The following is a 12280-nucleotide window of genomic DNA, read 5'->3' on the forward strand; positions in this document are numbered from 1 at the left end:
TTAAATATGGAACGCTTCACGAATTTGCGTGTCATCCTTGCGCAGGGGCCATGCTAATCTTCTCTGTATCGTTCCAATTTTAGTATATGTGCTGCCGAAGCGAGCACTGTAGTTTCCTTTTCATGTGGTGTCTTTGTATGGTTTTGATAATGGGATAATACTGACCTCACAGAATGAGTGAGGAAGTATTCTCTCCTCTTGTATATTTTAGAAAAATTTGTGAAAGAATAGTAGTAATTCTTCTTTATATGTTTGGCATAATTCACCAGTGCAGCAATCTGGGCCTAGACTTTTCCTTTTGGGTAGCTTTTTGTTTTCTAATTAATTCTCTTTACTTTTTATAGGTATGTTCTTATTTTCCATTTTGTCAGTTTTGGTAGTTTGTGTCTTTTTAGGAATTTGTTCATTTCATCTAAGTTATCTAATGCATTGGCATACAGTTATTCTTAGTATTCCTTCATAATCCTTCTATTTCTCTAAAGTCAGTAGTAATGTCCTCTCTTTCATTTCTGACTCTAGTAGTTTGAGTCTTCTTTATTTTCAGTCTATAGGTTTGTGAATTTTGTTGATATTTACAGAGAACCAGCTTTTAGTTTTATTGATTTTCTCTACTGTTTTTCTATTCTCTGTTTCAATAGTTTCTCTCTAGTCTTTATTACATCCTTGCTTCTGTTTGCTTTAGGTTTAGTTTGCTCTGTTTTCTGAGGTCTTATGGTAAAAGGTTCGGTTATTGATTTGAGATCTTTCTTCTTTTTTAATATAGGCATTTATTGCAACACATGTTCTTCTAAGCCTTGCTTTAGCTGCAACCCATAAGTTTTGGTATGTTGTATCTTCATTTTCATTCATCTCAATATAATTTAATTTCCTTTTTTATTTCTTCTTTGATCTATTGGTTATTTAGGAGCATGCTGTTTAATCTCCATGAATTTGTGCTTTCCCCAAATTTCTTTCTGCTTCTGTTTTCTACTTTCCATGTTAGCAGAAAACATACTTAATAGTATTTCTAATCTTTCAAGTTTATCATGGCTCATGATAAATATATCATGGTTGTTTTGTCAACTAGCATGTGGTCTATTCTGGAGTATATTCCATGTGTACTTGAGAAGAATCCTATTATTGTTGGGTGGAGGGTTCTATAGATGTCTATTAGTTCTAGTTGGTTTATAATGTTGTTCAAGTTTCTATTTTTTGTTGGTCTGCTGCTTAGTTGTTGTATACATTATTAAATATTGAAAATCTCCAACTATTGTTGAACTGTCTACTTTCCATTTATTTTTGTCAATTTTTTCTTCTTGTATTCTAATGCTCTATTATTAGGAGCATATATGTTTCAAACTGTTATATCTTTCTGATAGATTGATCCTTTTATCATTATAAAATGTCTCTGTCTTTACTAACATTTTTGTTTTAAAGTGTATTTTGTCTGATATTATAGTCACTTCAACTTTCTTATATATCTTGTATATCTTTTTTATCTGCTTGTATATATATATATATGTATATACAAATATATATGTATATATAAATATATATATATTTAGCTGCTTGTAAATCTTTTTTATCCTTTTACTTTAAATCTATTTGCATCTTTGAATTTGAAGTGTATCTCATGCAGATAGCATATTACTATACTTTATTATTTTTTAATATTTATTTTATTTATTTGGCTGTGCTGGGTCTTAGTTGTGGCATGCAGGATCTTTGATCTTCATTGTGGTGTGTGGAATCTTTAGCTGCAGCACATGAAACTCTCAGTTGCAGCTTGTGGGATCTAGTTCCTGGCCCCCCTACATTGGGAGTACAGAGTCTTAGGCTCTGGACCACCAGGAAAGTCCCTAGCCTTTTTTCATATCCAGTCTGACAACTCTATCTTTTATTGCATATTTTAACCCATTCACACTTTCTATTAATACTGATGTAGTTGGATTTACTTCTGCAATTTTACTTTTTGCTTTCTATGACTCATTTTTTTTTGTTCCTCTGTTCCTCTTTTGCATTAAGTGAATATTTTCTAATGTTGCATTCTAATTTCATTAACTTTTTGGCTATTTTTTTTTTTAGTTACTTATTATATGCATATTAACTTACCAGAATGAGCTGTGGATTTATAACTAATTTAATTCTAGTGAGATACAGAAAAAATTATTCCTTTGTAACTATTCACTTTACCCCTTTCTGAGATTTTATTGTTTTACATATATATGTATATACTTATATATATATATATGTAAGAGTCAGGCACAACTGAGCAACTGAGCATGAGCATGAGATATCTATATATATGACACCTATATATCTTCAAACCCAACAATATACTGTTATAATTATTACTTTATATAACTTAGGAGAGAAGGAAGGAAAGCTAGTATATATCCATAGCTTTTGTTATATCAACCTTCTTATGTATTATTTCTGGGTCTTTTCACTTGGCTTCTCTGGATTACCATTGTGAGAGAGTCAATTCCTAGGCAGGTTGAAAAGAAGTCTGGGGTCCCTGAGGAGTAGAAAGAGGTCTGGGACTCTCAAAGCAGAGATCAGTTCAGTTCAGTTGCTCAGTCGTGTCCAGCTCTTTGCGACCCTATGAATTGCAGCATGCCAGGCCTGCCTGTCCATCACTAACTCCTGGAGTTCACCCAAACTCATGTCCATTGAGTCAGTGATGCCATCCAACCATCTCATCCTCTGTCGTCCCCTTCTCTTGCCCTCAGTCTTTCCCAGCATCAGGGTCTTTTCCAATCAATCAGCTCTTCACATCAGGTGGGCAAACAAAGTACTGGAGTTTCAACTTCAACATCAGGCCTTCCGGTGAACACCCAGGACTGATCTCCTTTAGAATGGACTGTTTGGATCTCCTTGCAGTCCAAGGGACTCTCAAGAGTCTTTTCCAGCACCACAGTTCAAAAGCATCAATTCTTCAGTGCTCAGCTTTCTTTATAGTCTGGCTCTCACATCCATACATGACTATTGGAAAAACCATAGCCTTGACTAGACGGACCTTTGTTGACAAAATAATGTTTCTGCTTTTTAACATGCTGTCTAGGTTGGTCATAACTTTCCTTCCAAGAAGTAAGTGTCTTTTAATTTCAAGGCTGCAATCACCATCTGCAGTGATTTGGAGCCCTCAAAAATAAAGTCAGCCACTGTTTCCCATCTATTTGCCATGAAGTGGTGAGAGTGGATGCCATGATCTTAGTTTTCTGAATGTTGAGCTTTAAGCCAACTTTTTCAGTCTCCTCTTTCACTTTCATCAAGAGGGTCTTTAGTTCTTCTTCACTTTCTGCCATAAGGGTGGTGTCTTCTGCATATCTGAGGTCATTGATATTTCTCCTGGCAGTCTTGATTCCAGCTTGTGCTTCATCTAGCCCAGTGCTTTGCATGATGTACTCTGCATAGAAGTTAAATAAGCAGGGTAACAGGATACAGCCTTGAGGTACTCCTTTTCCTATTTGGAACCAGTTCCATGTCCAGTCCTAACTGTTGCTTCCTGGCCTGCATACAGGTTTCTCAAGAGGCAGGTCAAGTGGTCTTGTATTCTCATCTCTTTCAGAATTTTCCATAGTTTATTTTGATCCACACAAAGGTTTTGTCATAGTCAATAAAGCAGAAATAGATGTTTCTCTGGGACTCTCTTGCTTTTTCGATGATCCAGCAGATGTTTGCAATTTGATCTCTGATTCCTCTGCCTTTTCTAAAACCAGCTTGAACATCTGGAAGTTCACGGTTCACGTATTACTGAAACCTGACTTGGATAATTTTGAGCATTACTTTACTGGTGTGTGAGATGAGTGCAATTGTGTGGTAGTTTGAGCATTCTTTGGTATTGCCTTTCTTAGGGATTGGAATGAAGACTGACCTTTTCCAGTCCTGTGGCCACTGCTGAGTTTTCCAAATTTGCTGACATATTGAGTGCAGCACTTTCACAGCATCATCTTTTAGGATTTGAAATAGCTCAATTAGAATTTCATCACCTCCACTAGCTTTGTTCGTGGTGTTGCTTCCTAAGGCCCACTCAACTTCACATTCCAGGATGTCTGGCTCTAGGTGAGTGATGACACCATTGTGATTATCTGGGTCGTGAAGATCTTTTTTGTACAGTTCTTCTGTGTATTCTTGCCACCTCTTCTTAATATCTTCTGCTTCTTTTAGGTCCATACGATTTCTGTCCTTTATTGAGCCCATCTTTCCTTGGAGAAGGAAATGGCAACCCGCTGCAGTCCATGGGGTCACAAAGAATCAGACACTACTGAGTGACAATCTTATCTTTTGCATGAAATGTTCCCTTGGTATCTCTAATTTTCTTGAAGAGATCTCTAGTCTTTCCCATTCTGTTGTTTTCCTCTATTTCTTTGCATTGATCCCTGAGGAAGGCTTTCTTATCTCTCCTTGCTATTCTTTGGAACTCTGCATTCAAATGGGTATTTCTTTCCTTTTCTCCTTTGCTTTTAGCTTCTCTTCTTTTCACAGCTATTTGTAAGGCCTCCTCAGACAGCCATTTTGCCTTTTTGCATTTCTTTTTCTTGGGGATGGTTTTGATCCCTGTCTTCTGTACAATGTCATGAACCTCTGTTCATAGTTCATCAGGCACTCTGTCTATCAGATCTAGTCCCTTAAATCTATTTATCACTTCCACTGTATAATCATAAGGGATTTGATTTAGGTCATACCTGAATGGTCTAGTGGTTTTCCCCACTTTATTCAATTTAAGTCTGAATTTGGCAATAAGGAGTTCATGATCTGAGCCACAGTCAGCTCTCAGTCTTGTTTTTGCTGACTGTATAGAGCTTCTCCATCATTGGCTACAAAGAATATAATCAATCTGATTTTGATGTTGACCCTCTGGTGATGTCCATGTGTATAGTCGTCTCTTGTGTTGTTTGAAGAGGATGTTTGCTATGACCAGTGCGTTCTCTTGGCAAAACTCTATTAGCCTTTGCCCTGCTTCATTCTGTACTTCAAGGTCAAATTTGCCTATTACTCCAGGTATTTCTTGACTTCCTACTTTTGCATTCCCATCCCCTATAATGAAAAGGACATCTTTTTTGGGTGTTAGTTCTAGAAGGTCTTGTAGGTCTTCATAGAACCGTTCAACTTCAGCTTCTTCAGCATTACCCATTGGGGCATAGACTTGGATTACCGTGATATTGAATGGTTTGCTTTGGAAATGAACAGAGATAATTCTGTCGTTTTGAGATTGCATCCAAGTACTGCATTTTGGACTCTTTTGTTGATTATGATGGCTACTCCATTTCTTCTAAGGGATTCCTGCCCACAGTAGTAGATATAATGGTCATCTGAGTTAAATTCACCCATTCCAGTTCATTTTAGTTCGCTGATTCCTAGAATGTCAACATTCATTCTTGCCATCTCCTGTTTGACCACTTCCAATTTGCCTTGATTCATGGACCTAACATTCCAGGTTCCTGTGCAATATTGCTTCTTTGACAGCATTGGACCTTGCTTCTATTACCGGTCACATCCACAACTGGGTGTTGTTTTTGCTTTGGCTCCATCCCTTCATTCTTTCTGGAGTTATTTCTCCACTGATCTCCAGTAGCATATTGGGCACCTACCGACCTGGGGAGTTCATCTTTCAGTGTCTTATCTTTTTGTTTTTTCATACTGTTCATGGGGTTCTCAAGGCAAGAACACTGAAGTGGTTTGCCATTCCCTTCTCCAGTGGACCACATTCTGTCAGCAGAGATAGGGGTCTGGAATTCTCAAGGAAGAGGAAAGGACAAACACCTTTTTTTTTTTCTCTACATTCTTTAGTCTTAGTCACACAAAACTTTTTTTCTTTAAGTCCTGAACTGATGATTACTCAACAAACAACTCAGTTTAAACTCTGTACTAAGGATTATATAGCAACAATGTATCCTGCTTGAGAACAGTTTCTCCTTCCTGAAAACCTTCTGGCTCATCCTGTTATCTTAAAATGTAAATCATGGGAGTGAGTCAGGTAAGATATCTTTACAACCTCAAGACATTCTTTTGATTTATTGTAATAACTAATTTATAAAGTATATAACTCCCTTGCTAACACTAGTGAAGGGGGACACTCTCCACCCCCCTTCTGATGTCTATGTCAGAAGCTTTCTTTGTCCCTTTGCTTACTTTAATAAAACTCTGCTACACAAAAGCTCTTGAGTGATCAAGCCTGGTCTCTGGTCAAGAACAAACTAAATCTTGTTCTTTGGAGATCAAGAATCCATAATCTATTACCGTAATCAATTGGGAGTCATTTCTTTAACAAATATAGAGCTTAATAATGTCTCACATTTCTCTGAGGCTCTGAACATTTTTTGTCAGCTTTCTTTCTTTCCATTGTTCAGATTGATTAATATCTATCAGTTTATCTTCAAGTTAACTAATTAGTCTGCCTGTTTAAATCCACTGTTGAATTTTTCTTTTCAGTTATTGTAACTTTCAATTCATACCTGAATTTGTATTTATTTTCTTTTTAATTCTCTTTATTGATTTCATATTAACATCACATCTTCCTTTAATTTTTTAATCATTTTTTTTTAGTTCTGTGATTACATGTATAGCAGCTACTTTGAAGTCTTTGTTAAATCTGAAATATGTTCATTCTCACAGGCAGTTTTTTTCTTCCCACAGGCAGTTTCTGTTGCCTATTTTTTTTTCCCCTGATATATAGGTCATACTTTCCTCTTACTTTGCATGTCTCATAAATTTTTGTTGAAAACAACATATTAGATAATATAGCAACTCCTCCTCCCCATATGGGGCTTGTTATTGTTTTTTTCAAGGTTTAGTGACTAGCTAGGTAATTTTAGATAATTTAGATTATTTTTGGTAATCCAGCTAGTCTCTAAATAAGTAATACCTGTGCCCACACACATAAGATGTGTGAAACCTCTTTTGTTGTTCCTCAGTGTGCACAGCTTAGGTATGCCCACAGTCCCCTTGGAATGACAGTGCTTTTTGGCAGGACTCTCTTTGTCCCTTACCAAATGCAACAACTAATTGCCACTAAAACAGCACTAATTGCCTGCTGATTGCATTACTGTTTTCAACAATACCCTGAGGCATAAATTATTCTGCAGACTGAGATTAGTTCTGCTCTCAGGCCTCCTAGCTCTCTCTTTCCAGGTTTTCTCTGGTAAATGAGTTGACCTACAGTTTAGTTTGTATTGCCAATGAATCTATCAATGTCCTCTCAATTGCTTTTTACCATGTGTGGTGTTATGTGACACCATTTCTGATATCAAAGGGAGTACATTTTTCAGCAGCAGCCAATTTTCTGATTCTCCAGCGCCAACTGGCCTGCTGATTGCTCTATTGTTTTCAACAATGTCCTGAGGCATAAATTGTTCTACAAACTGAAATTAGTTCTGATCCCAGGTCTCCTCCCAGCTCTTTCTTTCCCAGGTTTTCTCTGGTAAATGAGCTGACAAGCAGTTTAGTTTCTATTTCCAATGAATCTATAAATGTCTTCTCAGTTGCTTTTCACCATGTATGGTATTACCTGACACCACTTTTGACAACAGAGGCAGCATGTTTTTCAACACTAACCAGTTCTCTGAATTTTCAACCCCAACTGGGTGTCCTGCAAGTCAATTCAATTCTGAGACTAACATCACTGGTTAAAGATTGAGTCCTACAAGAATATCTCCACTTCAGACAGCAGCCACAAATGGGGTGCCCTGGTTGCCTACACTTCTGCCCTGCCAACTACAAATTTGGGGATGCCCATGACCCTCTGCTCAGTTTTAGTAATTTACTTGAACAACTCACAACCCTCAGAAAAATGCTTTAGTTTCTAGTATTGATTTTAAATGATACAACTCAGGCATAGCTAAATGGAAGAGAGGCATAGGGCAAGGTATTGGGGGGAAGTAGAAAGGCAGGGCTTCTTTGCTGTCTTTAGACACACCACTTTCCCAGCACATTCATGTGTTCTCCAACCCAGAAGCTTCCCAAACCCTGTCATTTAGGGTGGTTTATGAATGTTTTATTACATAGGAATGATTGATTAAATCAACCAATGGTGACTGAACTCAATCTGCTGCAAAAAAAAAAAAAAAAATTAGAAATGAGGTTTTTTTTCCTCTCTCCTGAAAAACAAGGAAAATAAAGAGAACAGTGAACAGGCTAGAGAAGACACATAAACTGACCTGAAAGAGCTAGCTAATTTTAGTTTTAACTATTACTAATCTGGATTTCCCTGGTGGCTCAGATGGTAAAGCGTCTCCCTCCAATGTGGGTTCAATCCCTGGGTTGGGAAGATCCTCTGTAGAAGGAAATGGCAACCCACTCCAGTACACTTGCCTGGAAAATCCCATGGACAGAAGAGCCTGGTAGGCTATAGTCCATGGGGTCGCAAAGAGTCAGACATGACTGAGTGACTTCACTCACTATTATTAATCTGTAGTGTCTGTACTAGATCTGTCCTTCAGAAAGCTAACCTATCACCCCCTAATACTGTGTAAATTATATCCTGCACCTGGTATTTACCCTTCCTGCACTCTCTAGTAGCAGATTACCTCTTATAGCTGTTTACATTTCAGAAAGAAGGTCACAGGCCAATAACCCAGATACAAATGGACCCAATTATCAAGCTGCCTGATGCCAGCAGTGACTATTTTATAATGCAAGAAGAAGAATACAAAACCTTCACTCACTCTGGACTATGAGTTCCACCTATAAATAAGATCCCCAGTACCCCAGGAAGGAGTACACAGTTCTTAGCACTAGCCTACTGTGTTTCCCTTTTGTCAGGCAAAAATAAAACTACTCTTTAAAAAAAAAAACTACTCTTTTCTATTTCCTCCATACTGTCTCCATATTTCTATTTGGCATTGGTGGACAGGGAGCCAAAATTTTTGGCAGGAAATCTCCAGTCCTTCCCTCTCCAGAGGTCTGGGAAGAGGGGTAGGATGTTAAGACTGCAAGTTTCAGCTGTGGATTGAAAAAATATGCACAACCTAAAAGTTGAGAATTGTGTTTTATTCAGTGGCCTTGCTGAAGACTATAGCCCAGAATACAGCCTGTCAGATAGCTCCGAGGAACTGTTCCAAAGAGATAAGGCAGGAGCCACGATATATGGGAGTTTTTATTGAAAAACAAAACCAAAAACAAACATGTATGCTTGAACATCAAAAGTTATTGTTAATCACAAAAACAGACATCTCAAATTAATGATTTTAGTGCTTTTCTATGTATGGTAAAATACAAGAGTCTGGGCTCACTGAAATTTTTCCTTCGATATGAATCTTAACTACCTAGGGCCAGTGTCCTGTTTTTCTTCATCCTGAATTCCCCTCTGGGTGCACCGTTGTAGGTGGTTGCAGTGGCTGATGGCTTGATAGTAGGCAACATCTTGTCTACCTGAATGTCAGGTAACATTTTTTTTTGTCCACATATCCCTCTAATAATTTATTTGGTCCTTATGGTGGCCAGCCCATAACCTGAAGGTATCTGGGGACTCACCATGAGTTACCTCATTAGTATAAACTCAGATGTTATCTGAGAGCTCTAGTTTATCATCATCCTCAATAAAATATGTCATTTTCCATCATTTTCATTTTAACCATCATAATTTATATGAAGTGTTCTCTCCTTTTGATTCTGATTTACATTCCCCAACAACTAATGGTATTGAGCTTCTTTTCATGTGCTTATTGGTTATTGGTTATCTGTATGACTTTCATAAATATCTATTCAAATCATTTGCCCATTTTTAATTGGGTTGCTTGTCTTTTTATAGTTGAATTTCTAGAGTTCTTTATATTTTCTGGAAATTAGTTCCTTATTGAGTAAATGATTCACAAGTATTTTTTCCCACTCTGTGGGTTGTCTTTTCACTTTCTTAGTGGTATCATTTGATGCACAATTTTTTTTTATTTTGATGACTTCTAATCTTATCTTTTGTCACATGTGCTTTTGTTGTCATAGCTAAGAAAACACTGTGAAACCTAAGGACATGAAGGTTTACTCCTATGTTTTCTTCTAAGAGTTTTTATAATTTTAGCTCTTACATTAATATTTATCACCCTTGTTGAGCTAATTTTGGTGTATGTTATAATGTAGTGATCTAAATTCAATCTTTGGCATTTGGATATCCAATTGTTCCGTCACTATTAGTTTTAAAATGATTCTTCCCTCTTTGAATTGTCTTGTTACATTTGTCAAAAATCCATTGACCCTATATGTGATAGTTTACTTGTGGACTAAATTCTTTTCCATTGATCTATATATCTGTCCTTATGGCAGTACTACTCTGTCTTTTTTTTTAATTTATTTTTATTGAAGTATAGTTGAATACCAATGTGTTAATTACTACTGTGCAATTAAATGTCTCAGTTATACATATATATTTATTCTTTTTCATATTCTTTTCCATTATGGCTTTTCACAGTATATTGAATATGGCTCCCTGTGCTATACAGTAGGATCTTGCTGCTTATCCATTTTATATATATATCTATCAGTTGCATATGCTAGCCACAAACTCCCGCTCCTACCCTCTCCCACCCGCTTCCCCCTTGGCAACCACCAGTCTGTCTCTATGTCCCTGATTTTGTTTCTGTTTCATGGATAGGTTCATTTGTGTCATACTTTAGATTCCACATATAAGTGATATCATATGGTATTTGTCTTTCTCTTTCTGACTAACTTCAGTTAGTATGATAATCTCTAGTTGCTGTCCCACCCTGTCTTGATTACTGTTATTTGTTAGTAACTTTTGAAATTAAGAAGTTTAAGATATCCTATGTTATTCTTTCTAAACTAAGTTTTATCTATTCTGCATCCTTTGATTTTTGAAATCACCTTGTCATTTTCTACATAAAAGCCAGATAGGATTTTGATAGGGATTGAATTGAATCTGTAGATCAATTAGGTAATATGACCAATAGAACAATATTGTCTTTTAATCCACAAACATGGAATTTATTTCCATTTATTTAGGTCTTCTTTAATTTTTTCAACAACATTCTGTATTTTCAATTTATAAGACTGAAATTTCTTTTGTTAAATGTATCCGTAAAATATTTTTATTTTTGATGTCATCATAAGTAGAATCATTTTCTTCAGTTCAATTTCAGATTGCTAATTTCTATATAAAGAAATACAATTGATTTTTGTTTGTTAATATTATATCCTGCCACCATGTTCCACTCATGTATTAGTTCTCATAGTTTTTTTTCATGGATTCCTTAGGTTATGCTATGTACAAGACTGTTATCTTCAAATAGAGACGTGTTTACTTCTTCCTTTCCTAACTGGATGCCTATTTATTTATTTTTGCCTAATTACCTTGGCCAGAACCTCTAGTACAACCTCTAGAAATGGCAGTAGAAGTCATCCTTGTCTTGTTTCAGTTCCTAGAAGGAAATTTTTAGTGTTTCATCCTTATGTGTGATGTCAGTTGCATCTTTTTGTAGATTTCCTCTATCAAGTTGAGGAAGTTACCTTTTATTCTTAGTTTGTTGAATATTTTTATCATGAGAAATTGCTGGATTTATTTTTTTTCCTGTATCTTTTGAGATGATCATGTGGTTTGGGGCCTTCATTATGTTAATTCAGTGGTTTATATTCTCTGATTTTTCTGTGATATACCAAATTTGCATTCCTGGAATAAATTCCACTTGGCCATTGTGTATAATCCTTTTATATATTGTTAGATTCAACTTGCTGGTAATTTGTTAAGGCTTTTGTCTCTATATTCATAAAAAATATTGGTCTGTACTTTTCTTGTTGTACCTAGTCTTGTTATGATATCAGAGTAATACTGCTTTCACAGAGTCAATTGGGAAGTGTTCCTCTTCTATACTCTTACAGTAATCAAACAAGGAGACTACTGAACTGAGGTGGCTCTAATGACTTGGTAGTCCATGTAAACAAACCAAAACCTAAGCCAGAGTCAATTCCTATAAGTTTCTCAAGGTTAAGAAGAACAACTAATCACAAGCAGCCAACTAGACTTTCCCAAATAATGCAACCCCTTAAGCTATAGCCGATCAAATAATTTTCTTTTTGCTTTGCTTCTATGTCTTCTCTATAAAATCCTTCCCCCTAGGTCCTGTTGGTGGAGTGCTTCTAACCGCTTCTGGTTTTGTACAGCCTAGTTTGCATCAGTGTTTGCTCAGATAAACTTTCAAAAAAATTTAATTTATTTTGGGTTGTGCTGGGTCTTTGTTGCTGTGCATGAACTTTTCTCTAATTGCAGTGAGTGGGGGCTACTTCTCTAGTTGTGGTGTGGGTTTCTCATACTGTGGTGCCTTCTCTTGTTGCAGAGCACAGGCTCTAAGGTGTG

The 12280-nt window shown here is 36.5% G+C and overlaps 1 non-coding gene across 1 annotated transcript; it reads right to left on the reverse strand.

Annotated features, from left to right (window-relative positions):
• Positions 1 to 107, reverse strand: LOC136154836 (U6 spliceosomal RNA). The gene has a single exon (XR_010660545.1). It is a non-coding gene; the product is annotated as a U6 spliceosomal RNA (small nuclear RNA).
• Positions 108 to 12280: the final 12173 nt, after the last annotated feature.

The sequence above is a fragment of the Muntiacus reevesi genome, chromosome X (genome assembly GCF_963930625.1).
Source record: "Muntiacus reevesi chromosome X, mMunRee1.1, whole genome shotgun sequence".
Classification (NCBI taxonomy): domain Eukaryota; kingdom Metazoa; phylum Chordata; class Mammalia; order Artiodactyla; family Cervidae; genus Muntiacus; species Muntiacus reevesi.